Source organism: Neovison vison, chromosome 6 (assembly GCF_020171115.1).
Source record: "Neovison vison isolate M4711 chromosome 6, ASM_NN_V1, whole genome shotgun sequence".
NCBI classification, from domain to species: Eukaryota; Metazoa; Chordata; class Mammalia; order Carnivora; family Mustelidae; genus Neogale; species Neogale vison.
Window position 1 is genome coordinate 135,964,145 of NC_058096.1, and position 26,284 is coordinate 135,990,428.

The window sequence follows — 26,284 nt, forward strand, 5'->3', positions numbered from 1 at the left end:
CAGTGCTCCAGGCAAGCTGTGCCCTCTATAATACCCACCACCTGGTACCCCAACCTCCCACTCCCCCACCACTTCAAACCCCTCAGATTGTTTTTCAGAGTCCATAGTCTCTCATGGTTCACCTCCCCTTCCAATTTACCCAAATTTCCTTCTCCTCTCTAACGCCCCTTGTCCTCCATGCTATTTGTTATGCATAAAATCTGTTTTTAATGTTACTATTGGGCTCTGGTTTTCTTTAACACATCACATTGACACATTCGTATTCTGAGTCTCTGTTTTTGCTAGAATCCTTGCATTTGCGACCCCATGTCCACCTTTTCCTTCTCCAGTGGTAATATTACAAGGGGTAAATCCATGCCCGGGGCGGGGAAGCTGAGCACCACAGACATGTCTTCCACAGAGTGAGTTTTAACACAGCAAGTTGGACAAAACCAGATCCTTAATTAGGGAACACAATGTACATTATTACACAGGTCCCCACTGGCCAGAACACAATTGTGACTGGGCCTAGCATAGTGCAGAGGGAGAGGGAGACCTTGGTGTGCAGCTTGGGAACATAGAGGCTTTGTCTGAGCGTCTGGCAGCTCCGTTGGTATCATAATCCTCTGTTTACTACTGAAAGCTGGGCACTGTGTAGTTAAAAATGTGTAAGGTGAAGGTCAGAGTCTTGGAGGAGACAGATTTACTTTGAAAGTGAAGATTGAAAGGCAAATGGGGAACCATTTAGGTTTGTTTCTCTCAGGTTTGATCACCCAATTCATTAGTAAATTCCATCTTACAGTAGTTAAATGGTCATACAGCTATTTATAAAACTTTGCCCCCCGTATTTTTATAGGAAAGATAGCATTGTTGTCATGAACCTGAAAATCTCTGACTTGTCTTTTATCGTTTTAATCAAAAAACAACTTTCACAACACATATTTTGATACATAATTTCTTCAAAAGCAACTATTGTCTAATTATGAATATGACTTTATGTACCTTTCAGTTTTTAGGTGAAATGTGGGGATGTCCTTATCTCACCAATGGCTTTCCTAAGGTAACTTTCTTCCATAGATAAATAACTCACTTTATACTAATTTTCAGTAATACCCCTAACAAAACATTTGCTATACTCTCTAACCCATTGTATGCGTGACTTTCTATGTGCTGATATAAAATGGTATTGTGTCTGACTGCTAGTGAGTCTCAGTTTATTTTTAGAGTGATGAAAATGTTATAGAATTAGGTAGTTGTGATGCCTCCACAACCTTGTGAATATACTAAAAATCTCTGAATTTTACACCCCAAAATTGTGAATTTTATGGTATGTAGATTATTTTTTAAAAAACCAATTACTTCATTTTTTGTTTAAAAGTGGCAGGTTGGAGCATCTGGGTGACTCTGTCGGTTGAGTGTCTGACTCTTGATTTTGGTTCAGGTCTTGATCTAAAGTATTGAGATCGAGACCCATGAGTGGCTCTGTGCTTAGCAGAGAGTGCATTTAAGATTCTCTCTCTCCCAGAGGGCACAGATTGCGTGGAGCACTGGGTGTGTTGCAAAAAACAATGAATACTGTTACACTGAAAAGAAATAAAAAAATAAAAATAAAAATATCAGAAATTTGAAAAAAAAAAAAAAGATTCTCTCTCTCCCTCTCGCTCTGCCCCTCCCCTTGTTTGCCTGTGTACTCTCTCTCCCTCTCTCTTTAAAATGAATACATCTTTACAAAAAAGTAATATGTTGGAGGTGCCAGGCTGGCTCAGCTGGTGAAGCATGGGAGTCTTAAACTTGGGGTTGTGGGTTTGAGTTCCATGTTGGGTGTAGACATTACTTAAAAATAAAATCTTTAGAGGCACCTGGGTGGCTCAGTGGGTTAAGCCTCTGCCTTCAGCTCAGGTCATGGTCTCAGGGTTCTGGGATCGAGCCCTTCATTGGGCTTCCCTGCTAAGCGGGGAGCCTGCTTCCCCCTCTCTCTCTACCTGTCTCTCTGCCTACATGTGATTACTGTCAAATAAATAAATAAAATCTTTCAAAAAACAAAATAAAATCTTTTAAAAATGTATTTTAAAAAGCAGCAGATTAATTACACATGCTTATTTTATCTATTCTCCCTTCCAAAAAAATTATTAAAATTATAGCAGTAAAAAGTATATTTTAAAAAAGTAAAGAACTAAATATTTTATTCCAGAGGGGCAGTAGAGAATTTTTTTCAAGGCTTTAGCCCCCCAGGAAAAGGAGACACTAAAAAGTGAGAGATCTAACACAGTTTTGGGATATAGAGAGTGGGTAGAGGATGGTAAGTGATTTGGCAGAGTTGGGGAAATTCCAATTTAAGTGTTTTCAGGGCTGATGTTCCAAAAAAAGCAGGCCAAAATATGTGCCACTAGGCATGGCAGGAAGCAGGACAAAGGCCTGGTGAAGCCAACATTCCTAATGGGTTTCAGGCTTCACTGCACCAGCTTGGTGTGGTCCCTGGAAGTTTATTATGGAGAAATTTCCAGACTCAGAATCTGTGGAGAGCACAGGAGAGATGGGCAGAGCTTAAAAGGGGATACATCCACACAGTCATGTGGTCTCTTGTCTCTCCTGATCACAGAATCAGTAGCAAGATGTTCAAACTCCCATACCTTTCCTACTCCTTCCAGTCTGGAAAGCAGATTACTCTTCCCTGAAGAAACTGAATGACCCTAGGGGAAAATCTTCCAGCCATTTAGACATTGAGCTCTGGACAGTATGGCTATCCATCCTATCAGTAAACCCTGTGCTTGTACTCAGAGCATCCAGTCACCTCTTGAATGCCTAACAGACAGAAATGGACAGTGAAAGATCACCAGACAAAGGAAAAGGCTTTCAACAAGAAGGGAGAGAGACGAAAACAAAAGAAGGATGAAGGAAACTGAGGTAAGCTGACTAACTCGATTCAAGGAACAAAGCTAACAAGCAAACAAGCAAAACAAGTAAGCAAGGAACCTCCACATAGTGTAATTACTATTTTCTTAGAGTTCAGAGAAAAGACTATGTGCTTTGAAAAAAGGAAAGTCAGCAAATAAGAATGAGGTCTTAGGATTTAAGAATCTGATTCCAAAAGAAAATATAAAATTCAATAGGAGGTATTTGGTGAATAAAATAAGAAAATGTCATAAAAGGCAGAACTAAAAATCAAAGAATAGGCAGTTTCCTAGAGAGAAGAATGAGGAACAGTTTAGAACAATTTAGTTTTCTGTCTTTACTTTTCAATAGCCAACTAATATAAGTTTTCAGACAGAAGCAAGAAAATGAGAGGGAATAAATTAATAAAAAAACAGAAAAAGTACAGGATAGAGTGTTATAATTTTCCAAAGGATAATGATCCACCAAATGCAGATGAAAAAAGACTGACATTGAAAGAATGGGGGAGTTTTTACAACTGGGATAAAATAAGATCTTGGACATTTCCAGAGATTTTCAAAAAATCAGAAAAGAATGGAAATCTGAAAGGTCTAGAACTTCTCAACAACAGCACTAGAGGGAAAAAAAATACAGAAAAACAATACAGCCAGAGTTTTGGCTCTTATTTTCAACTCAGAATTCTATACCCAGACAAACAAGCAACCAAGTAGTGAGAATAGAATAAAGCAGTTTTCAGGCATTCAAGCACTCAAAAAGATATACAAATATAGATAGAGATGATAGAGATAGAGATAGAAATAGAGATAGATAGAGATAGAGATAGAGTTAGAGATATATCGTGTGTGTGTGTGTGTGTCTCCTTTCTAAGGAAGATTAACTAGAAGATGCTCTTCAGAAAAATGAGGGAGAAAACCAAAAATGAGAATGACATGGGATCCAAGGCACAGGTGATCCTTTACAGCAAAGCAATGAAAGGAAGCCCCCACCTGCACTGGCTTTGAGAGCAACCAGTCTCAAAACAGAACATAAGAACAGAGAATTACAGAAGACAATAGATGGAAATGATTATTTGATATATTAGAATGCTTGAGAAAATTATTGGAATCTGTTGGAATATTTGGAAAAAAATGAGTGACACATAAATAAAAAACTAAGCAAATTAAAATAAACAAATGAAAGCAAAAACAGGACAACTATTAACTCCAGGAAAAACAAAGTTGTAAAGAGAAAGAAAAAAATCACAGTTGATCAGAAGTTTTTGTAGGAAATATTTACATATTTATAGGAATATAGATACTGAGATAACTACATTCAGTGGATGAAGGAGACAAGAGAGCAAAGAGGAGAGAGTAAGAAAACCAAATCCTCATCAAGAAGCCAAAGGCCTTCAGTAAACAAGTATATAAATGGCTGTTTATGTAATTATTTAGCAATGTGGAAATAAATATAGAAAAAACAGCTTAAAAAAAGTTAAGTGTGGTTCCCTTTGGTGAGTGGGATTATGGAATAGGGTGAGGTAGAAAAAGGGCTATTGTTTTTCAATATAAGCCTTTTAAAATGGTGTATGGTTGACACACAAATCTTTTAATAACATTATAAATAACTTCATGCTAGTATTATTTTGATAAATACAAAAACTAATTGAAGTAGTACTTACAGGGACTATGGTGTATTAGTTTGCTAGGGCAGCAGTAACAAAATACCACAAATGGTGGCCTAAGTAACAGAAATATATTTTCTCACAGTTCTCGAGGCTAGGATCTGAGATCAAGGTGTCAGCAGGAGTGGTTTCTTCTGAGGCCTGTGAGAGGAGATCTGTACCAAATTTTTCTCTGTAACTTATAGATGACTGTCTTCCCCCCCTGTCTTCTTAATGTTTCCCTTCCATGTGCATCTCCATGTCCACATGTGTGGGCACTGGATGAAGGGTGTGTGGTTTGTTGGTAGGGTGAGCCAGTATGGTTTGGTTGGATCTGGCATATGGTTTGGTGTGAGGAGTTGGTGTGGAGTGTGCCTTCGTGAAGAATTTCACATGGAGTGGATTATGTGGGATGTAGAAGGTAGGGGACTGAAATATGTGGATGTGTGTAAAGATATAGCATCAGTGTGTGTCGTGTGTGTGTGTGTGTGTGTGTGTGGTATGGCTGTAGCCTTGCTTAGCTTTTGTTTAGATTTTCCTTTGCCCTTTGTTTTAGTCTTTGTTTTTGTCTTTGTTTGGCCTTTGTTTTGTCTTTGTTTCACTCTTTGTTTAAACTTTCTTTGGCTTTTGTTTGGTCTTTCTTTAGCCTTTTGTTTAAACTTTGTGTGGCCTTTTTGTAGTCTTTGTGTGGCTTTTGTTTTTAAGTGGATCTTGGCTGAGAACCCATCAAAAATACCTTTTGTAATGAAAAACCCGAATATATAATCTCTCCCTATATATTCTGCATGCATTGAGGTAGCCTCAACTCCACCAGGGACCTGGCACAGACGTGGAGCCTGTTTCACACAACTGGTACTTGAAGGTAAGGGAATCCCATAGGTTTTCATCTAACTTCAGGTTGTCCTTCATCTTCAAGTGGCAACTGCATATTTTTGTGGGGGCCATTTCATTATATTCCAGGGGGAACTTGCTGTAATAGCAGTCAAGATTGGGAGAACTTAAAATGATAGAGAAAACAAGAGTAGAGGACACCAACGTTATTCTAATGGGAGCAGAGGTCTCCTTCTGGAGTGTTCCACCTAATGTTTGGAAATTGTCTGAGCCTGGGGAGAGGCTCCAAACCCACACTCAGATCCTTTCAGATTTAAAGCCTCATGTTTCTAGAGCTAGATTAATGGAGCTATTGGCTTCTTCTTTTTCTATTTCTTCTTTTATTATTTGTCATGATTTGAAAATGAGTTTTTTCTTCTTATCTAGGAACAACTTCCCTCATGCAGCTGGGTTTATCTGTGGGGTATACTAATGGAACAAGAAAGCCCAAATCTTGTAAGAATTTTGCTCCCTCTAGATTAGCAACCTTAGATGGAAAGATATTAATGCTTTGTCTTGTGCAGAATTTCTTAGAGACCAGAGTTTTCCAGTGTTATGGTGGGTGGAACAAAGAAAGAAAACATTATGTGTCAAGGGAATAAAGCAAGGAACTTGCCAAAAATATTAGGAGAAAAATAAGGAAAATTATTTTTACTGCTTTGTGAATGAAACAGGAAGAAAAAAGCAGATTGCTGTTCGCTGTATAGTGATGCTATTTTATGTTTATTTGGATTAAAAGGACAACGCCTTAGTGGATTTTAAAAATTGTTTCAGGGGCACCTGGCTGGCTCAGTCAGTAGAGCATGCAACACCTGTTCTCAAGGTTGTGAGTTCAAAGCCCACATTGGGTGTGGAGCCTACAGGAAAAAAAATGTTTCAGGTTTGCAGAAAAATTGGAAACTATACAAAAATTCCAGATGTACCCAGATCACTGAAATGTTGACATTTTGCCACATTTGCTTTATCATTCTCTTTCTTTATATGTACACATACATATTATTTTTCTGAGCCATTTGAGATTAATTTTCAGATATGATCAAAATCAGAAAACAAACATTAAGAAAAATACTATTATCTAATCCACAAAAATCTAGGTTTTATCCACTGCTCCAGGTGTCATTCCCAGATCATGCATCACTTTGATTACCATGTGTCTTTAGTCTCTACCTGAGATGGGCATTCTCTTTCATGATCTTAACAAGTTAGAAGAGTATAGGCCTGTTATTTTGTTAAATGTCCCTTGTTAAAAAAAGGAAACAAGATAGGATTGGGAGGGAGACAGACCACAAGAGACTCTTAATCTCACAAAACAAACAAGATTGCAGGGGGGTGAAGGGGTAGGGATAGGGTGGCTGGGTGATGGACATTGGGGAGGGTGCTATGGTGAAGTGCTGTGAAATGTGTAAGCCTAATGATTCGCAGACCTGTACCCCTGGGCAAATACTACATTATACGTTAATAAAAATAAGTAAACAAACAAACAAATAAATAAATAAAATTTTAAAAATAAAAAATAAATGTCCCTTGTTTTGGGTTTGGTCTAATGTCTTCTCATGATTAAGTCCAGATTATGCAGTTTTGGAAGGAATATGCTTGCATTTCAGATCATACACCTCCAAATTCATACTTGAATCTGACTACTTACTTTTTCGTTTTTTAAAGGATTTTATTTCTTTATTTGAGAGAGAGAGAGAGAGAGCATGCAGTGGGGAGAGGGAGAAGCAGCCTCCCTGCTGATCAGGGAGCCCAATGGAGGGCTCGATCCCAGCACCCTGGATCATGACCTGAGCTGAAGGCAGATGCTTAACTGACTGAGCCACCCAGGCACCCCTGATTGTACAGACTGTTAATTTGAAGTCTGGTTTCTTTAATGGTAACTAGAATTTTAAATGAGTACCTAAAATTTTACAAGAAAATACAAAAATAATTTAAATCAGAGCTTTTACAGGTAATTCCCAAGTATTCACCAAAAGTGTGTAAGTGCTGTCCTGTATTAAAAAGGATAATTGCAACAATATGTACATGAACTTGATAGTCATATAGTAAAGTATTTAACATAGCTTCTTTGCATGTGTTATGTTCATATCTACTGCTTTATGAGTGTTCATTTCATGAACCATCTGCTGAAAACAGATACTGTTCACAAGAGTGGTCCTGGATGGCCACTCCAGGCTCCCTGGCAACCATTAGCATGCTGGCAGGGTGCTGAGAAAAGAAAGAACTTCCATTTTGTTTGTAAGTTAGAAAACTTCTGTTTGTAGGTGGCTGGCTGTTTTATTGTTCTGAAGATAGAGACCAACTTCCTAGCAGACTTCCTTTGATTGGGGAAAGGTATTAAAATAGATTCTTAGGATTTCCAAGTATAAAGCATCCATTTCCCCCCCACCCCCGCGAGGAAATGCCAAAGTCATCATAAATATAAATGTAGGGCAGTTCATTAACTTGTTATATAATCTTTGTAGTCAAGTAAATGTATTATGGCTTTAATAGGACTGCACCCTGGATGAGGTAGATAAATACTTTATTTTCTTAATATGGAATTAGATTAGAAATTTGGAGTTCTGCACATGCTACAATTTAATGTTGAGAAACTCAGCTTTGGGGAGAATAAACATTAGTTATTTTGGTTGCCTTATCTGGTCCACAGAGATCACCTTGGAGTTTGAGAAAGAGACTTTTTCTTAAAGGATTGTATGTTCCCATGATGAGCCATCCTGGATTGGGAAATGAGGGCCTCTTTTTGTCATTCAGTCAAAAGAATTAGGGGCCAGGACATGGAAGGTTTGCAAAGCCAGAAGTGTCTTGTGGATGGGAATTGAGCTTTCCACAACCTAGAAATCTGCTGGGCTAGCTGGGACTGTAGGATTAGGTTCCATTGTATAGGCTCCAAAAGTGACCTCTTTTGTTGGCTTCCCAGTCCTCTCTGGTTTCTGTTGCTCTGTTACCCCTAGTGCATTAGGTAAAACCTGGTGGTGTTAGCTGTGCTCTGCATGGTTAAAAGACCAATCTGGGTTTTTTTGTTTGTTTTAAATTTTTAATTTAACAAAATTTTTTATTAACATATAATATTTGCCCCTGGGGTACAGGTCTGTGAATTATCAGGCTTACACATTTCACAGCACTCACCGTAGCACATACCCTCCCCAATGTCTATAACCCAGCCATCCTATACCTATTCTCCCACCCCCCAGCAACAATGTGGATGGAACTAGAAGGTATCATGCTAAGCGAAATAAGTCAATCAGAGAAAGACAATTATCATATGATCTCTCTGATATGAGGAATTTAAGAGGCAGGGTGAGAAGTTGTGGAGGGTAGGGAGGGGAAAAATGAAGCAAGATGGGATTGGGAAGGAGACAAACCGTAAGAAACTCTTAATCTCACAAAAGACCAATCTGTTTTTAAAAAATGTACTCAGGATTTGTTTTCATTCATGCATGATGAGGGCAGCAGATCAGAAGATGATTGCCATTGTTACTCACAGTTCCCAAAAGGAGGATGCATGCTTGACCATGCAGGAAGTACCGTTGTTGACTCAACAACGTTGGCTCATTGATCAGGAGCCAGAGAGAATGAGGGAAAAGCATGGACAAGAACTTTATTGCGTTTTTTTGTTTTTGTTTTTTCAGGAAGGACTGGGCGAAGTGAGGTAAACAGACTAGGTGAATTTAGGATGAGCTAGTTTGAATAATTTCAGTGGGTTTTGGTATGTGAAGGCTGTCCTGAGTTTTCTGGTTCCTGGCCTTGGGGTGATTGGGACAGAGGACTGTTGGCTTGATCTGTGGGACCTTGATCAAAAGGGTAATTGGCAAGTGTAGGCTCTGGATTGGTTGGTTTGCATGTGAAAGTCACACTCTTAGGGGAGTCCTTTACTCCCTAGGAATTAGCTACCCTGGGGAGGCACAATGTCTCCAGGATCAATAGGTGCCAGGGTATCAAGAATACAGAAAAGAAAATATAGTTCATACACAGCAGCCACATTTGGTGTGAATGTGCATGGGGAAAGTAGGGCAGCATTCAGACTCTGAAGCAATAGCTTTTAAGACCCAGGACCTCTGATGCAGACAGGTTCATGGAATGTGTATCTATTTCTTATGCCAGTTCAAAAATTAATTATGAAGATAGATGGGTTTTCAGTGATGCACAGCAGTGAGAATATTCATTTTATATTGTTGTGTAACAAATTATTACAGACTGAGTGTGTTAAAAAACCATGCCTGTTTATTAGCTAACAGTTTTGTAAATTAATTATCCTATAGGATTGGTACTCTGCTTAGGGTCTCACAAGGCTGAAATAAAAGTGTTGGCTAGCTAGGCTCTTAGCTAGAGGCTCTGGGGCAGAATCTATAACCAAGCTCATTCTCGGTGTTGGCAGAATTCACTTCCACGTGGCTCAGGTCTCTGGGCCCCTCATTTTCAGGTCAGCAGCGGTGGGTTGAACTCTTCTCATGCTTCAACTATCTCTGACCTCTTCCTTTGTCATATTTCTCTGATTTCAGCCAGAGAAAATTCTTGGCTTTTAAGGACTCATTTGAATAATTCAGGATAATCTCCCTATTTTAAGGAATATCCGCAAAGTTTCTTGCCATGTAAGATTATGTAATTCATAGGTGTCATCAACTAGGATTTGGAAATTGCTTGGGAGGGCCACGTTGCCTACCCCAGAGGGTTTATGATTAAAATGTTGAGCACTTGGTTAAGAAGGTATTTGCAAGAATCTCCATTATAAAGTTACAATTTTTAAAAAAATTTAACTTATTTATTTTAGAGATAGAGAGATGCTTGGTGAGGGGAGGAGCAGAGAAAGAGGGATAAGCAGACTCCATGCTGAGCACAGAGCCCAATGCAAGGCTTGATCCCAGGACCTCGAGATCATGACCTGAGTTGAAATCAAGAGTCAGACACTTAATTGACTAAGCCACCCAGGTGCCCTGTTTTTAATTAATAAATGTTTATTTATTTGCAAATATCTTCTCCCAATTGATTTCATTTTGTTGATGATGTTTCCTTTGCTGTGCAAAAGCTTTTATTTCACTGTAATCCCAATAGATTATTTTTGCAGTTTATTTTTTTTCCAATTTATTTATTTTCAGAAAAACAGTATTCATTGTTTTTTCACCACACCCAGTGCTCCATGCAGTTTATTTTTAAAAATTAATTTAAATTCAAAGGGAACATCTCATCTGATTTGACAGAGAAATATTACAATAATTTTTACAGTTAGCAATACAGAGTCGTCAATTGCATCATTATTACTAAGATGAGTTATCACCTAAGATAAATGATCAACTAAGACAACTGTAATATTGTGATTTATAAGAAATACATATATTTGGTCATTCACATGACCAAAACATATTTCTATTGTGTGTTCGGTCTTTGTCTATGGTTTCTAGTTCCTAAAACCTTTGAAGGTTTCTACAAGGGCATTAAGGTATCTTGTGTTGTGATAATAAAATGAGGTTGGAAATGCCTTAGATATATGAGGATGGGGGCAGGGTGCCAGGAGAACCAATCATGTGTTAGAGAGAGGAAATCTCAGTCCTGCTCCCTGGCCTCTGGGGAGGGGAGAGCAGTTGAAGGTTGAATTGACTTAGTCAATAACTTAGTCACTAACCAGTGACTTAGTCAATCATGATTGTATAATGAAATCTCTATAAAACCCCAAAGGTTTGGAGAACTTCTGGGCTGGTGAATGCTTGGAGATGCGGGGACAACAGGTGCCTGGAGAGGACATGGAAGCTCCTCCTCCTTTCCCCAAACCTCATCCACTGTATCTCCTCACCTGGCTGTCGATAGTAATAAATATTTCCCCCAGTTCTGTAAGACACTCTAGTAAATTAAGGGAACCTAAGGGCGGGAGGTGGGGTGGGGTGGAGGTTGTTAAAACCTCCAAGCCGTAGGGCATTGGTCAGAAGCATGAGTAACAGCCTGGGGTTTGCCACTGGCCTGGAGTCTGAAGTGTGGGGGTGGGGGGGAGGCAGTCTTGTGGGACGGAATTCTTAACCTGTGGAATCTGATGCTATTTTCAGGCAGATAGCGTCAGAACTGAGTTGAATTCCCTGACACCCTGCTGATGTCCCAGAATTGCTTGGTGCTGTGTGCGTGATGGAGGGACATGCCCCTCCCCCACAACATTGGGATTGGGTACAGGAACCTTAAAAGAACAACCACTCTGAATGATAGGTTTCTTTTGCAGGTTATTTTGTATCTAGAAGACCTCTTTGTTCAAACAACACTTCCAAGATCTGATATATAGTAAGAAAGAAGGGGCAAATGGTTATAGATGGCCACAAATCTCCATATTGCCCAGGAAAATAGGATTGATATTGTGAAGTTCTCAATTTAATGCCTTATCAAATTGGATTCCTTCCTCGAGTTTTTAAATGTAAAAAACACATCTCTCTTCCAGATCTCCACGGGAGGAGGACATTCCAACTCCTTTCTTGAGATGCTTTATTTAATTGTTATGATTTGCGTTTTTAAAGCCAGACACCAAAATTTCATTTATTTTAGGACTTCCATTCATTAGTGTTATAAGCAAAAATCAGATTTGTAGACATCAGATTTACTAGGAAAAGTGATTGAAGACTGTTTATTTAATGACAGTGAATTACCTGGACATATAGCATTCTCTATAATGATAAATTAAGTTTGCATACAATTTTGTTATTATATTCTCTTTCTGGCCCCCAAATGACAGGTAATATCTTAATTAATCATCATAATCCTTCCTAGGATGGTGAAAGTGAATCTCTGTGTATAATATAATCTCTGTGTATAATACTTTTGGATTAACTACAACTTAACCAAAATGCTAAATTAACCAGAACACATTCTACTGCTTCACTTTTAGGAAAAAAGGAGCAAATGATACCAAGACAAGCTCATAACAAAGATCTAATCACCAAATTTGTATGGATGAAAATACAGGTACAAATGAATTTCTTGTACTCTTTTGGATCTGCATCTGAATTGCTGTATTATGATTACTAGTATTTAAAATGTCAAAGTAGAATGCAGAATCAGCAAAAGACTGAGCAATCAAATTTTCAATAAGAGTAAACACTTTATGGACTCTGAAAAACAATCTGAGGGGTTTGAAGTGGCGGAGGTGTGGGAGGTTGGGGTACCAGGTGGTGGGTATTATAGAGGGCATGGATTGCATGGAGCACTGGGTGTGGTGAAAAAATAATGAATACTGTTTTTCTGAAAATAAATAAATTGAAAAAATTAAAAAAAAGAGTTAAACACTTTAGAAAAACTTATTCCAGGTGTTTCACAGTATCCTAGGTTTGGAGAGGTAGAAATATGGAAAAAAAAATGTCTCTGCATGAGAGGGATAATGACCTCAGCCACCATTTATCCACTTTTGGCAAACTCATGCACTATGAACGCATGGGGGAAGAGCCATTCCATGAAAGAGAGACTTCCTTCCCCTGTATCTTCAAACCCTACTCAGGAGATTCCTTCTATTTCTTTGTTTCAACTGAACCTAGACAGTCTTCTGAGAACAAGCTTTATCTGTCAGCCTGTCAAATGGGGAATATTTACACTCCAAGTGGCTCCAGAGTTTAGTGGACCAGTGTCCTCCCCATTGCCACTGTCAGGTCACTACTCCTTCCCTCTCTGGCTAGTCTTCTGTACTTTGAAACTTGTGCTTCATTCCTTGTGCCGGTCTTCCCCTGACTTCTAGTCATATCTTCTCCACTGATGCTTCTGTGGTCAGCCCCCTACCCACTGCCCTCCCACCTCCATCCATCAGTGTACGTGACTTTATGTCCATATGAACGAACTATTTATCCCTCCAGTGAATTACCCACTCTTCTTCACCCATCCATTGCATACTATGGAACTTGGCAGTTCTTGAAACTACTCCATTTCTGAATCCAATGGTGCAAACATCTAGCATTCATCCACAACCCTCCTTTCCTTCAACTTGCTTTGTTAAGTACTCCACCACAACTATTCTTCTACTAGGTACTTGAGTCGACTTTTCCTTCCATTTCTCCATCAATTAATGAATCTGTTCATCAATTGTTTCTTTCTACCTATTTTCTTTCTATTACTTATAGATTCTGGAATCTATCTTTTCAATTATTTTCCTGCAAATTATCTCCCAACCCTAGATGAACCATATGTCTTCTCCCTGTATGTACCCTGGCTGTTGAGAACAACTGGGAAAACCACTACACATTAATGGTCAGACCACTGATGACCCGACCCAGGTCATCATTACTACCTGGCAGCCTGGTCTTCAAATGTTTACAAAATCTCTTTTATTCTTTTCAAATTTTCAGCTTTGTCATTCTCAGGTACATTTGCTTCCCATTTCACTAGAAAAATGGAATCCATTAGATGGAAACTTCATGCAGTCAACAAAGGCTAAACCTTCTACATGTGCTCTGTACTACATCTCCTCAGGGTTTTATTAGGCATACTAATTATATTCTCTCTTATTTATTTCAATCTCTTCCTCTCATCACTTATGCTTCTGATCAGTCTCATTATAACAAAGAAGTCAAATCAAGAAGCCAACCAATTCTCCCCCACCCCCAACAACAACAACAACAAAAGTCTGGAAAACACATACTCCTCTAGCTACTACTGCTCTCCTGCCCTTAGCTCTCAGATCTCTGGCCTGAGTTGTCTACAGTGTCTTTCTTTATCCTCAGCCACTATTCTCTTCACAAACCCTCTAATTTACCTTCTGTCTCAGCCATTCCATGGAAACATTATTGTCAAAGTCATCAGTTATCTCCATATCACTTAATTCAATGTATTATTTTTCTTTTTTTTTAACTTTTATTTATTAAGTAATCTCTACCCCAATATGAGACTTGAACTCATGACCCCAAGATCAAGAGTTGCACGTTCTACTGGCTGAGCTGGCCAGGTGCCCCTCTATATATTATTTACAGTCCTCATATCACACCACCTCTTAGAATCATTCCACCAAGTTGACCACTCTCTCTTTTGAAACTCTTCCCTTTGGCTTTTATGATACCACACATTCCAGTTTCCCTACCCTACTCTGACTCTTCTCTTTACTCTTTGCCAAACACTTCCCCTCCACCTGCCCTGCAAATGTGGGAGGGCCCTGGGGCTCTGTCCTACCCTCTCCTCATTCCACATTCTGCAACCAGGCAATCCCATCCATGCCTCTGGGTTCAACTGCTATCTATACTCCCAACATCTTAAATTCTTTCTTCTACCCAGATTTCTCTTTTGAATTGTTCACTTGCTATCCCCATCTAGATGCCCCTCAAACACCTCAAATGAAGTGCACCTAAAACTGAACTCATGATTCATCCTCTTTCCTTAAAGCTTCTCTTCTAGAAGATGCTTCTACCACTCACCTAGTTCCATGAACTATACACCTTGGACTCGTTCTTGACCCCCATTCCTGCTTCTTTGATTAGATGAGTGCTTTCAATATAATAGAATAAATATAAAGATGGGAGCATAAAAATTACAAAATGGAACAAAGATAAGTGACATTTTATCTATCTGTGGAAGTCTACTAGTATAGCTGCTATTGGGTGAGTCAGATTGTAGCCTTGGACACAAAAATTCAACAATCTGGTTCTCATTTCAGCTTCTCTCTGGCTGGTTCTTTTCCTTGTCTTCCTGAGACTGATGCCCTTTGGAGAACCCAGTTTAGCATCTCTCACTTTCCCCAGCTGTCAGTGGAGCAATAAATCCGTCCATCAGTTAATTTAGGTCCCCCCTCCACCCCTGCCCCGCTGGGACCATAGGCCAAATTAACATTTAGGTTTTTCTATAAGACAATGTAAATCTGGAAACTTGGTTCCCTGTACAGGAAAAAGGTGGGTAGGGACCAAATCACAAGGAGTCTTGTGTGACATATTAATTAAGAAGCACAGGACTTCACTTTGTAATTGCGGGAAGCCTCTGAAGTTTTTAAGTAGAAAACGGATGCATGAGAAAACAAACTCATGCCTTTAGTTCTTTCTCTTGGACTCTCCTGAACCCTGTTTATAGAAAATTGTGGAAATAGTCATCCACATAAAATTCTAGTGGAAGCTTCCCTTCCCATATACCACAGCAGTGTATCGCATAATTTTTAGAAAAAAAGAATGTCATGTTATCAAAATTACATTCAGAAAATTACTACGCTTCTTACATGTTTATCTGCCACCACTATAATAAGCAAGGTTTTTGCTTCCAACACATTTGCTGAATATATTAGCTATGTCCTAAGGATACCAATCCTAGGTCACACTTGCTCCTTTTCCTATAATAGCAGGAGTAGGTAGTTTGTTGTCAGAAAGGGCTCTGCATAAGTCTATGCAAGAGTGAACCACTGTGCTGTGTCCTTGTCGCCTGGCACGGAGCAAAGCAAGCAGGGCTTTGTTCTCTCTCCAGATGGGCTATCAACCCCTAGACAAACCGAGGCCCTTTTATGCTGATATTTTAAAGCCTCAGCTGCTTCCCAACTCAGTGCTGGAGTTTGGCAAGGTCCTTCTGTCTGTCGAAAGCACCCTGATTCCAAAAAAATATCTCTATGAAATGTGGAATAAATTTGCGCCACAGTGATATTTCTTTTTGTAGAGGAGGAGCTAGGGCTGAGCGGCCTTTGGAAAGCAATGGTAGGTGAGTGAGACCGCCGAACCTCCGGGTTTTATTCCAGAAACAACTCTTCCACAAAGCATTCTTCACGTGCCAGCAGCACGGGCTCTGACAGCCCAGGCGGTTCCTTGGGCGGAGCTCCAGCCCAGTGTCTGTTCTCTGAATTCTCGCCCCCTGCGTGTCTCCCAGGCCCACTGGTCCGCTGCCTCTTGCTCACCTTTCGCAAAGACCTTCTTTAACTCTTTTTTGGGGGTCAGTCCAAAGTGGGCATCGATTTACATTTACATTTCATTGCCATCATGTCCTTGAGTCTTCCAGAGTTAAGGGTATTTGTAAAGAATTACTGGCTTATAAAGATAATTCTCAAAAAAAAAAAAAAAGAAAGATATTTCTCTCATATATATGAGAGAATTTTATATATTATATATATAACACATAAAATTCTTTTTTTATTTTTTTATTTTTTAAAAATTTTTATTTATTTTTTTCCCCAATTTATTTATTTTCAGAAAAACATTATTCATTATTTTTTTTATTTATTTTTAAAAGTTCTTTTCAGTGTTAGCTTCTTTTTTTTTCAATTTTTTTATTTTCAGAAAAACAGTATTCATTATTTTTTCACCATACCCAGTGCTCCATGCAATCTGTGCCCTCTATAATACCCACCACCTGGTACCCCAACCTCCCACCCCCCCTCGCCACTTCAAACCCCTCAGATTGTTTTTCAGAGTCCATAGTTTCTCGTGATTCACCTCCCCTTCCAATTGACCCCAACTCCCTTCTCCTCTCTAACACCCCTTATCCTCCATGCTATTTGTTATGCTCCACAAATAAGTGAAACCATATGATAATTGACTGTCTCTGCTTGACTTATTTCACTCAGCATAATTTCTTCCAGTCCCATCCATGTTGCTACAAAAGTTGGGTATTCATCCTTTCTGATGGAGGCATAATACTCCATAGTGTATATGGACCACATCTTCCTTATCCATTCGTCCTTTGAAGGGCATCTTGGTTCTTTCCATAGTTTGGAGATCGTGGCCATTACTGCTATAAACATTGGGGTACAGATGGCCCTTCTTTTCACGACATCTGTATCCTTGGGGTAAATACCCAGGAGTGAAATTGCAGGGTCATAGGGAAGCTCTATTTTTAATTTCTTGAGGAATCTCCACACTGTTCTCCAAAGAGGCTGCATCAACTTGCATTCCCACCAACAGTGTAAGAGGGTTCCCCTTTCTCCACATCCTCTCCAACACATGTTGTTTCCACACATAAAATTCTTATTGGGGTTATTAGCCGTCTCCCTTTTGAGTCCGTTTACCAGTTTAAAAAAAAAAAAGTACCCTATGTTATGAACCATTCTACTATACCTATGTGGGTCTGTTTCTAAGCTGTTTGGTCTCATTGATCTGTTCGTCTATTTCCAAGGCAATCCTTTATTGTTGTTGTTGTTTAAGATTTATTTATGTATTTATTTGAGAGTGCGAGTGAGAATCAAAGTGAGAGAGAGAGAGATGGAGCATGAGAACAGGGAGATGGGGAGAGGGAAAGAGAATCCTCAAGCAGACGCCCCGCTGAGGGCAGAGCCAGAGGTGGTCAAACCCAGGACCTTGAGATCATAACCTGAGCCGAAATCAGGAGTCCCACGCTTAACTGACTGAGCCACCCAGGTGCCCCAATACTCTATTGTTTAAATTAGTATAGCTTATGATGAGTGTCTCCATCTGGTAGGACAAGACTCTATGTTTTTTTGGTTTTGTTTTGTTTTGTTTTGTTTTTTGTTTTTTTTTTCCAATTTATTTATTTTCAGAAAAACAGTATTCATTATTTTTTCACCACACCCAGTGCTCCATGCAAGCTGTGCCCTCTATAATACCCACCACCTGGTACCCCCAACCTCCCACCCCTCTGCCACTTCAAACCCCTCAGATTGTTTTTCAGAGTCCATAGTCTCTCATGGTTCACCACCCCTTCCAATTTACCCAAAAGCACATACCCTCCCCAATGTCCATAACCCTACCCCCCTTCTCCCAACCCCCCTCTCCCCAGCAACCCACAGTTTGTTTCGTGAGATTAAGAGTCACTTATGGTTTGTCTCCCTCCCTATCCCATCTTGTTTCATGGATTCTTCTACCCACTTAAGCCCCCATGTTGCATCACTACTTCCTCATATCAGGGAGATCATACGATAGTTCTCTTTCTCTGCTTGACTTTATGTTTTATTCAAAATTGTCTTGACTCATCTTGGTCTCTTAAAGTTTGATAAGAATGATGTAATCATCTTGTCAATGACATGAATATTTGATAATTATTGGACTAGCAATAAGTTTACAGATTTATTGGGAGATACTCAGTATACTTACATTGATGGTTTCTTTTGCAGCCTTCAAAAAAGATTTGCAAATTTCTTCATGAAGGTCTTGCATTTCTTTTATTAGATATATTTTTGCCTGAAGGTGTTCTGTGGTTTTGTGGCCAGCTTAAATGAAATTCTTTTATTTTACATTTCTAGTTGAATCTTCCTAATCTATAGAAATGATTTTGATTTTGAAACATTGATCTTGTGTCCAGAAATCTTGTTTTTAATTCTAATTAGTTTGTGGAGTTTTAGTGTTTGTTTTGCTTGTTGTTCTTGTTAAGATTTCACTAAAGTACAGTGTTGAATAGTAAGTGAGAGCATTCTTTCTGGGGTTTCTGATTTAGATGAAAATATTTCTCAAATTTCACCCCAGTAAGTTGTTACTATAGATATTTTGGTAGCTAGCTTTTAATAATATTAGGAACATCCCCTTCTTTTCCTTCTATATTGAATATTTATCATGATTCAGTATTGAATTTTAGTGAATGCTTTCTTAGTATTTATTACCGTTCTTATTCTCTCCCTTATTTTGTTAATATGGTAAGTCATAATTATAGACTTCCCAAATCTAAAACATTTGAGATTTACCTTGTCTACTTTGCATTATGAGACATTTTACCTATCAGATTGGTAAAAATCTGAGGGTTTAATAACCTACTCTTATTGTTGAGGTGATGGGAAAATGGGCTTTATCATGCATTGTTTGTAGAATAATAATTTGTACAAATCCCATGGAGAGCAAATTAGAAAACATCTATTAAAATCTGCAGAATTACAAGGGCACAGATTCTTTGACCTAGTGATCCCACTTTTAGAGATACATCCCTCAGATATTTCATGTGTGTGAAATGATGGCTGCACAACTTTATTCACGAAAACATCATTTATAATAATAACAACAGATGGGACACAATCAAACTGTTAACTTGTAGGAAACAACTTTGCTCTAACCCTTAGCAATTTGGAGGCATCTGCCATGCTTCCATTCTGCCATGTGTCATCATCGACACTAGATCCTCTTAAGCATCTCAGGTTTAACTTGTTTCGCACACAGTATGTTCTCAGTTAAGATGTTGAATAAACGAATGTTTCTCCCCTCTCCTGCAGCTTTCTCTACCTCAGTAAATGTCTCCATCGATCATTTGCTTCGAACCCCACATCTGACCCATCCTCAAGTTCTATTAGATTTCTAAGACCCAGCTCTGCTCCCCTACCCTGACTGGAGTCTCTGTCCTCTGTCATTGGTTTCCTTGCTTTCCCTCCCGCCTGTCCCCAGCCTACATTGCAAGAAGCCTGACAGATCTTTATGGAGCAAAAGTGGGAAGACTTACCTCCTCCAGTCAAGATCTTTCAATGCCTCCCATTCTTCCTATTCTTTAGCTCACCTTCATAGCCCTGCATGGTCTTCCCAAGCCTTCCCCTGCAGCCTCACAATGCTCCAGCTATATCCTTTCTCTGTTTTCTCCAGTACATCAAGTTTTGGTACTTTTGTCTGGAACTCTGTCCTCCCCATTCATGGTTCATCCTTCAGATCTCAGACAGATGTCTCTTCATCAGGAGCCCTTCCTTAGCCCCCAGTCTATAGTGGTCTTGCCACTGTAGTCTCTCCTAGTACCCCACTCCCTTCCTCCAGAGCCCTCATTACATTGCAGTCATACATTGGCTATTCTGTTCCTGAGATGGTCTGATGAGTCTCGGTCCCTTGTCCCCTGAGCTCTGTGAGTACCCAAGCTTCTGTCTCATTCATCCCCAGCACTTCAACACTCAACATATGTTCGAGAATGGCTGAGTGTTAGTGTTGTATTTAGCTTCATTTATTTCAGTCTTGTTCTGTATATCATTTTTACATGTGCAGCCTGATGTCACCTGGGCCCCTCTGTCACCTGTGGTCACAAGTTATTTCCAAACTCCTCCTGACACTTCAGAGAGAGGTCACCAGCTTGAAAATTTGCCCAAGATTGCTTGAGGTCTCCAGACCAGTATCTCATCTCTTCAAGACAGGGTCTGAGCATGCAGCCACCTTGCTGAAGGCCCCTGGCTCCTGTCCCAGTTCGTGTTGGGGCTGCTACCACTGGAAATGTCTGGGGGTGCTTGAGACACTATCACATGGGCTGTGAGCTAGCCTTAGTTGGCATGTCTGGCTTCCTCGGGTTGATGCCATGCAATAAGTAATCTAGCTTCTCGTGGCTTTCACTTGATATTTCAAACGTATTTTCTATGTTAATACATCTTCTTTCACCTTGTAAAAGGGTTTTCTAATATTCAGTCAGTCTTCAAATGGCTCCCTAATAGTTCTGTGATTATCATTTATAAGAATATTAATAATTAAACAAAAATCAAAGCCTTACTGATTCCATTGTATTTGTACAAAAATGCTAAGAATCTCTTGCCCTTCTTCTCTCCTTTCATAAGCTAGCCTGATTTTAAGAAATCTTTAGAATAATGAGTGCTGTACTTTTTCTGTTACAACAATTTCTTGAAAGAAGATTCCCTCTTACTGGGGAGTATGCAGAAATTAAGTTGGGGATTTTCCTACCATTCTCCCCAGAAAATGTCCCTCACAGTGAGTAAAAACCTACTTACTATTTCCCTTCCATATTCTTATATGATTACTGAAAATGTATTTTACTTCTGTCTCTTCTCATAGAATTAAAGTTTAAAAGATTTTATTATTAAGGGGTTCGCTTTTCAAAGGATAAATGTTAAATTGTAAAATAGAGGCAAGTTTTGACAGAAATTCATTCAAGATTTTTAAATATTCTAAGCACTTGAAGTAATTATCCATGCTTTGAAATAATTTAGTATTTTTAATTAATTAGTTAATTAATTTTTAAGATTTTATTTTTGAGTAATCTCTACATGAGGCTCAAACTCACAACCTTGAGATCAGGAGTTGTACCCTCCACTGACTGAGGCAGACAGGTACACCTAATTTAGCATTTTAAATATCAGACATTTCATCTTGTTCTTGAAATCAGTCTATGAAAATTGCAATTCCTGGTTATTCCTATCTCTTCCTTACTGCTTTCCTAATCACTTGAAGGCAAAAAGGGTGGCAGTGGGGGCTTTGACAAGAATTGATAGCCATGTACAGGGAGAAGTTGGGTAAATGAAAGAAAAGGCCTAAGAAGAGCATGTCATTATTTGCTTAAGCCTTCTCCACTTTGTGAATTTATGGAGGAATTCTGCACTTTGTGAAGCTTATTCAAGGTAGTGGGAGAGAGGGCAAGCTAAGGAGGAAACATTCATATTCTCTCTTTTCTCCAGATGAAGTTTCAGAATCATGGCAGGTGATAGGTTATGGTGCAGTGGAATCATCCTCATAGGTTTGAAATTGTGTGCATGTGTGTGTGGGGGGGTTCCTGCTGACACACTTGAACAGGAACAGTGAGGACAGGCTGCAAGCCCCCTGCCCTCAGCCACATCCAGCGTGATCCATGAGTGAGTGCACAGCTTTGGTTGGGGAGCAGTCTAGGCCAATGACCCCAAGACAGAGCTCTTGACAACCCACCTATAATGCAGGGTGTGCATGGGATCCAGATGTTGCCTCAAGTTAGACATGCAGGAGATGAGAGGATAGCTGGACCAGAGCAGGCGACTACTGAACAGAGACTCTGATGACCAGTGGCTTTGCTGGGGCCAGCAGTAACTTGTGTCATTCACACTATGGCACTCCATGGCCAGCAGAGGAGGATACTACCCAGACCAGCCATCCCACCCACAAGAAGCCATGAAGACTACCAGTTCTCCAAACCCGTATCCACCTTTAGAAGGATCAGAGGGAGGCAGGGAATAGTTCTGTCAAGGTTCTGAACTTTCTTTTTATTTTATTTTTTTAAATGATTTTATTTATTTATTTGTCAGAAATAGAGAAAGACAGAGAGAGGACAAGCAGGGCGAGTAGCCAGCAGAGGGGGAAGCAGGATCCCAGCTGAGCAGGGAACCTGATGCAGGACTAGATTTCAGGACCCTGGGATGGAGACCTGAACCGAAGGCAGACACTAACCCACTGAGCCAGTTAAGCTTAACCAACGGAGCCAGGCATCCCAAGGAGCTGAACTTTAACTGACCACTTATTAGGAAGAGATAATTTATGCCAGAAGTGATCAAGGCAGAATAAATTCAGAAATTAGTTTTGTCTCTCCTTTCCCAGCCAATATTCAGCATGCTATGTATCTGTAATACTGTACCAGTTATATAATTATAGAAAAATGTAAAAGTCCTTTTTTGGGGGGTACAATGGAGATGATTTTGAATAAATTTAAAATTTCTTACTAAAAAATAAAATAAAATTTCTTGCTTTGGTATTTTTTTAAGATTTATTTATTTGGGAGAGAGACGGATTGAGAGTGAGCACAGGGCAAGGTGGAGGGGAGAAACAGAGGGAGAGGAAGAGAGAAACTCAAGCAGACTCTGTGCTGTTCATGGAGCCAACCAAGGGCTTGATCTCACGACTCATGAGATCAGGACCTGAGCTGAAACCAAGAGTCAGACACTTTACCAACTGCGCCACCTAGGTGCCCCATCTTGCTATGGTTTTTAATTAAAAAATTTTCCCAAGTATATATTAAGCATCCCATTCCTTAATTCATATAGCATATTAAGTCCTTGGGACTGATCATAATCTTCCTTTACAGTTTTGTTTTCTGAAGCCAGAATATTGTTCTCACTAGGCATCAGACTCTGATAATCAGGGTGAAGTCTTGTCTCCTGTCTCTCCCATGTTGAGTTTCTTTTTTTTTTTTTTAAAGATTTTATTTATTTATTAGAGAGAGAGAGGGAGAGAGAGCAAGCACAGGCAGACAGAATAGCAGGCAAAGGCAAAGGGAGAAGCAGGCTCCCTGCCAATCAAGGAGCCCAATGTGGGACTCGATCCCAGGACACTGGGATCATGACCTGAGCCGAAGGCAGCTGCTTAACCAACTGAGCCACCCAGGCGTCCCCCATGTTGAGTTTCTTAAAGGAGACAAGTGCAGACCCTTGCTCATGGCTCTGACTGACAAGAACTGAAGGAATGTTCTGTTTCCCCCGTACTGACCTGCATCCACTCTTCACTTCACAGAGCTTGTACCCATTTCTGTGTTTGACTTCCTGTGATACCATAAAGAGTACATGGCTGCAACATGTCAGCTCACTACGTGCATTGTCTTTCCTTGCCAGAGGACTGTCTGAGACAAGGGTCACATGTCACTTCTACTAACTAACCCATATTCCAATTCTCTTTTAAGAAAACATGGTGGAAAGGAAGGAAGGATGGATGAAAGGAAGAAAATCCATTTTATATTTAGGGTTCTAATATCCACCTGAAGTCTCCTTAGGGAATAATGAAGCTATATGTAAAAACAGCTGGTGATTATATAGAGCTGCTAATGTCATCTCTAGAATGTGTGATTAAATTAAATGTGTGTGTTGACTAAAGCTTGCTAATTAATTTGCATGAATTAAGAAAAGATATAGTGGGTTCACAGAGTCTTTAAATTTTTTTTAAAGAACCTTGTTTTTATAAGTTTCAAGGTCATTTGTGGAGGTCCCTTTCTGTGTTGCCCTTCTCACTGAAAAGATACTGTTGTCTAAGCCAGAACAGAGGTCCCTATGAGGACATCTGGAGACAGCACTTGTGGGAGACATCTTTGTTCATTCTCTCATTTTAATCACATGTCAGGTGTCAGAACATTGTTCTGAAACAGGCATTCAATAAGGACAGAAAATTTAAGGAAGCAGTGAAACAGTAAGGGTAAAGTAAAGCTTCCAGATGCTTCCCTAGAATTATGTACAGCGCACCAAGTTCAAAGCATGAAAGAAGGAGTGATAATTTCTCTTTGGGTTAAGGGATGCTCTGGAAAGGCTCTAAGAAGTGACCTGTTTTTGGGCAAAGATGATGGAGGTGTTTTCTGTTTAATTGTTGGGTGGGAAGGAAGCAGGGGAGTCCTATGGATCAAGCTCCAAAAGCTTGAAATAATCTTACCTCCTGGGAGCTGGGTCCAGCTGGTTTGGGCTGGATGCACACACCAGAGAAGAATCTCTTCTTGAATAAAGCCTTATTATTAAAGAAAGGTCATTTCCTTATGGACTTTTGCCTACAATTCATTGGCCAGAACATGATCACATGGGAATCTGTAGAGATTTAACTGGGCCTATCATGGTACCAAACAAAATCCAAATTTTCTGTTGAAGGGAAGAGTGGATATTGGGCAATCAACTAGTCATACTGACTGTGACGAGTTTGCTATTTTATTATTATTATGATCTTGGAGCATTTACTTCTTCAGCCTTCAGTTTCCTCATCTCTAAAATGGGGTGAGTAGGGAACTACCTAAAATGATTATCTTGGGAACAAAAAATAATGGATATAAGGATCTGGGATATAGCAGTTATGCAATAAATAATGTGTGTGGGGAGGTTCTTGTTCCTATCCCTTTGGTTCCTCTCCTTCTCTCCCTTTTTCTCCTTCTTCAAATATCTGCCTTACTTTCCTCCTCTAAGTTTTAGGATATATGGAAACATCTGGGAGTGTGGAAACTATATTTTACAGTTTCTAATTAAAATTCTTCATCCTGCCAGATGGTTCATATTATATTTGCTCTTCAATTAGGTGATATCTTTTTTGAAAACATCATGTAGTGTTTATAATGATTTGTCTTTAGCCATTAATGTAAATAAGGATGTAATTAATGCTTGAATTAAATGTCATCAGAGATACATACTGAGATTCTTGAGAATGTGTCTGGAGAAGTCTGTAGAATTAGGTCATTTGAATTCTTGATGAAAGGGGGATAGAATTTATTAAGTAAGTGATTTACATAAGGTTGAGCTCTAGGTTCTTTATCCACTCTATTTAATATTTTCAAAGGCTCCCTGAGGTATTATTATTTGTTTGTTCTTCCTCTCTGTTATGTTAGTGTCCCTAAAATTCATACATTGAAATCTAATCTCCAATGTGATTGTGTTAGGAGGTGGACATTTGGAAAATGATGAGGTTCTGAGGGAGAAGCCCTAATGAATGGAGTTAGTGTCCTCATTAAAAGAGACCCCAGAGAGCTCCCTTGCTCATTCCACTATGTGAGGACATAGCAAGAAAAATATCATCTCAAAAATAGGTCATCTTCTCACCAGACACTAAATCTGGCAATTTGATCTTGGACTCCCAAACCTCCAGAACTGTAAGAAGTAAATTTCTGTTGTTTGTAAACCACCCAGTTAGATGAATAAATTGAGCATATTTATTCAAATTGTATTTGCTTGCTTGTAACTGAAATAATAGTGGTTAAAATGAGGTGGAAGTTTGACTTTTCTCTCATGTAAAAGATGTCCAATTTTTTTAAAAGATTTTATTTATTTATTTGAGAGAGAGACAGTGAGAGAGAGCATGAGTGAAGAGTAGGGCAGAGAGAGAAGTAGACTCCCCGTGGAGCTGGGAACCTGATGCGGGACTCGATCCCGGGACTCCAGGATCATGATCTGAGCCGAAGGCAGTTGTCCAACCAACTGAGCCACCCAGGCGTCCCAAAAGATGTCCAATTTTAATGAAGATGTAGATTTTTTAGAGGTTAGCCAGACTGGCTCTTGGTTAAGGGACAGTCAAGTTGTAACCCAGTTATCCTGTGACCAGAAGTTGGAGTTTTGACCACAATGCAAGCTGTATCCTGTAGGTAGATATATAAGAAGATTCAAATGTTTAGGTATTAGGAAGCCCCCTAAATTAAAATATATTTAATTTATAATGTATTGTGAACAAGTGCTCGAATTAGATTTGTTTATTAAATGTCACACTATCTTAAAAATATTAAAAGGATGTTCAGTGTTCAAGAGTTAAACTTAGAACAGCAACTCCACAAGTCAGTGGACTCAGGCTCCTCTAGTCTTTGTGCTCTTCCATGGGGCTTCCTCTGAGGTGCTGAACCATGATCCAAGATGGCTGCTGTGCCCAAGAATAGATTGCTAGATGGTAG

The 26,284-nt window shown here is 39.4% G+C and overlaps 1 protein-coding gene across 3 annotated transcripts in view; it reads left to right on the forward strand.

Moving 5' to 3' along the window:
• The first annotated feature begins 2,825 nt into the window (after nucleotides 1–2,825).
• LOC122908964 (myelin associated oligodendrocyte basic protein) overlaps nucleotides 2,826–26,284 on the forward strand; it is a 56,776-nt gene continuing 33,317 nt past the window's right edge. For 2 of the 3 annotated variants that reach the window (XR_006385056.1, XR_006385057.1), the window contains exons 1-3: nucleotides 2,828–2,883; nucleotides 5,310–5,372; nucleotides 12,237–12,313. The gene's annotated coding sequence lies outside the window, so the exon portion shown is untranslated. Of the gene's footprint in view, nucleotides 2,884–5,309; nucleotides 5,373–12,236; nucleotides 12,314–26,284 lie in introns of all 3 variants that reach the window. The other variant, XM_044252411.1, reaches the window with a different exon arrangement.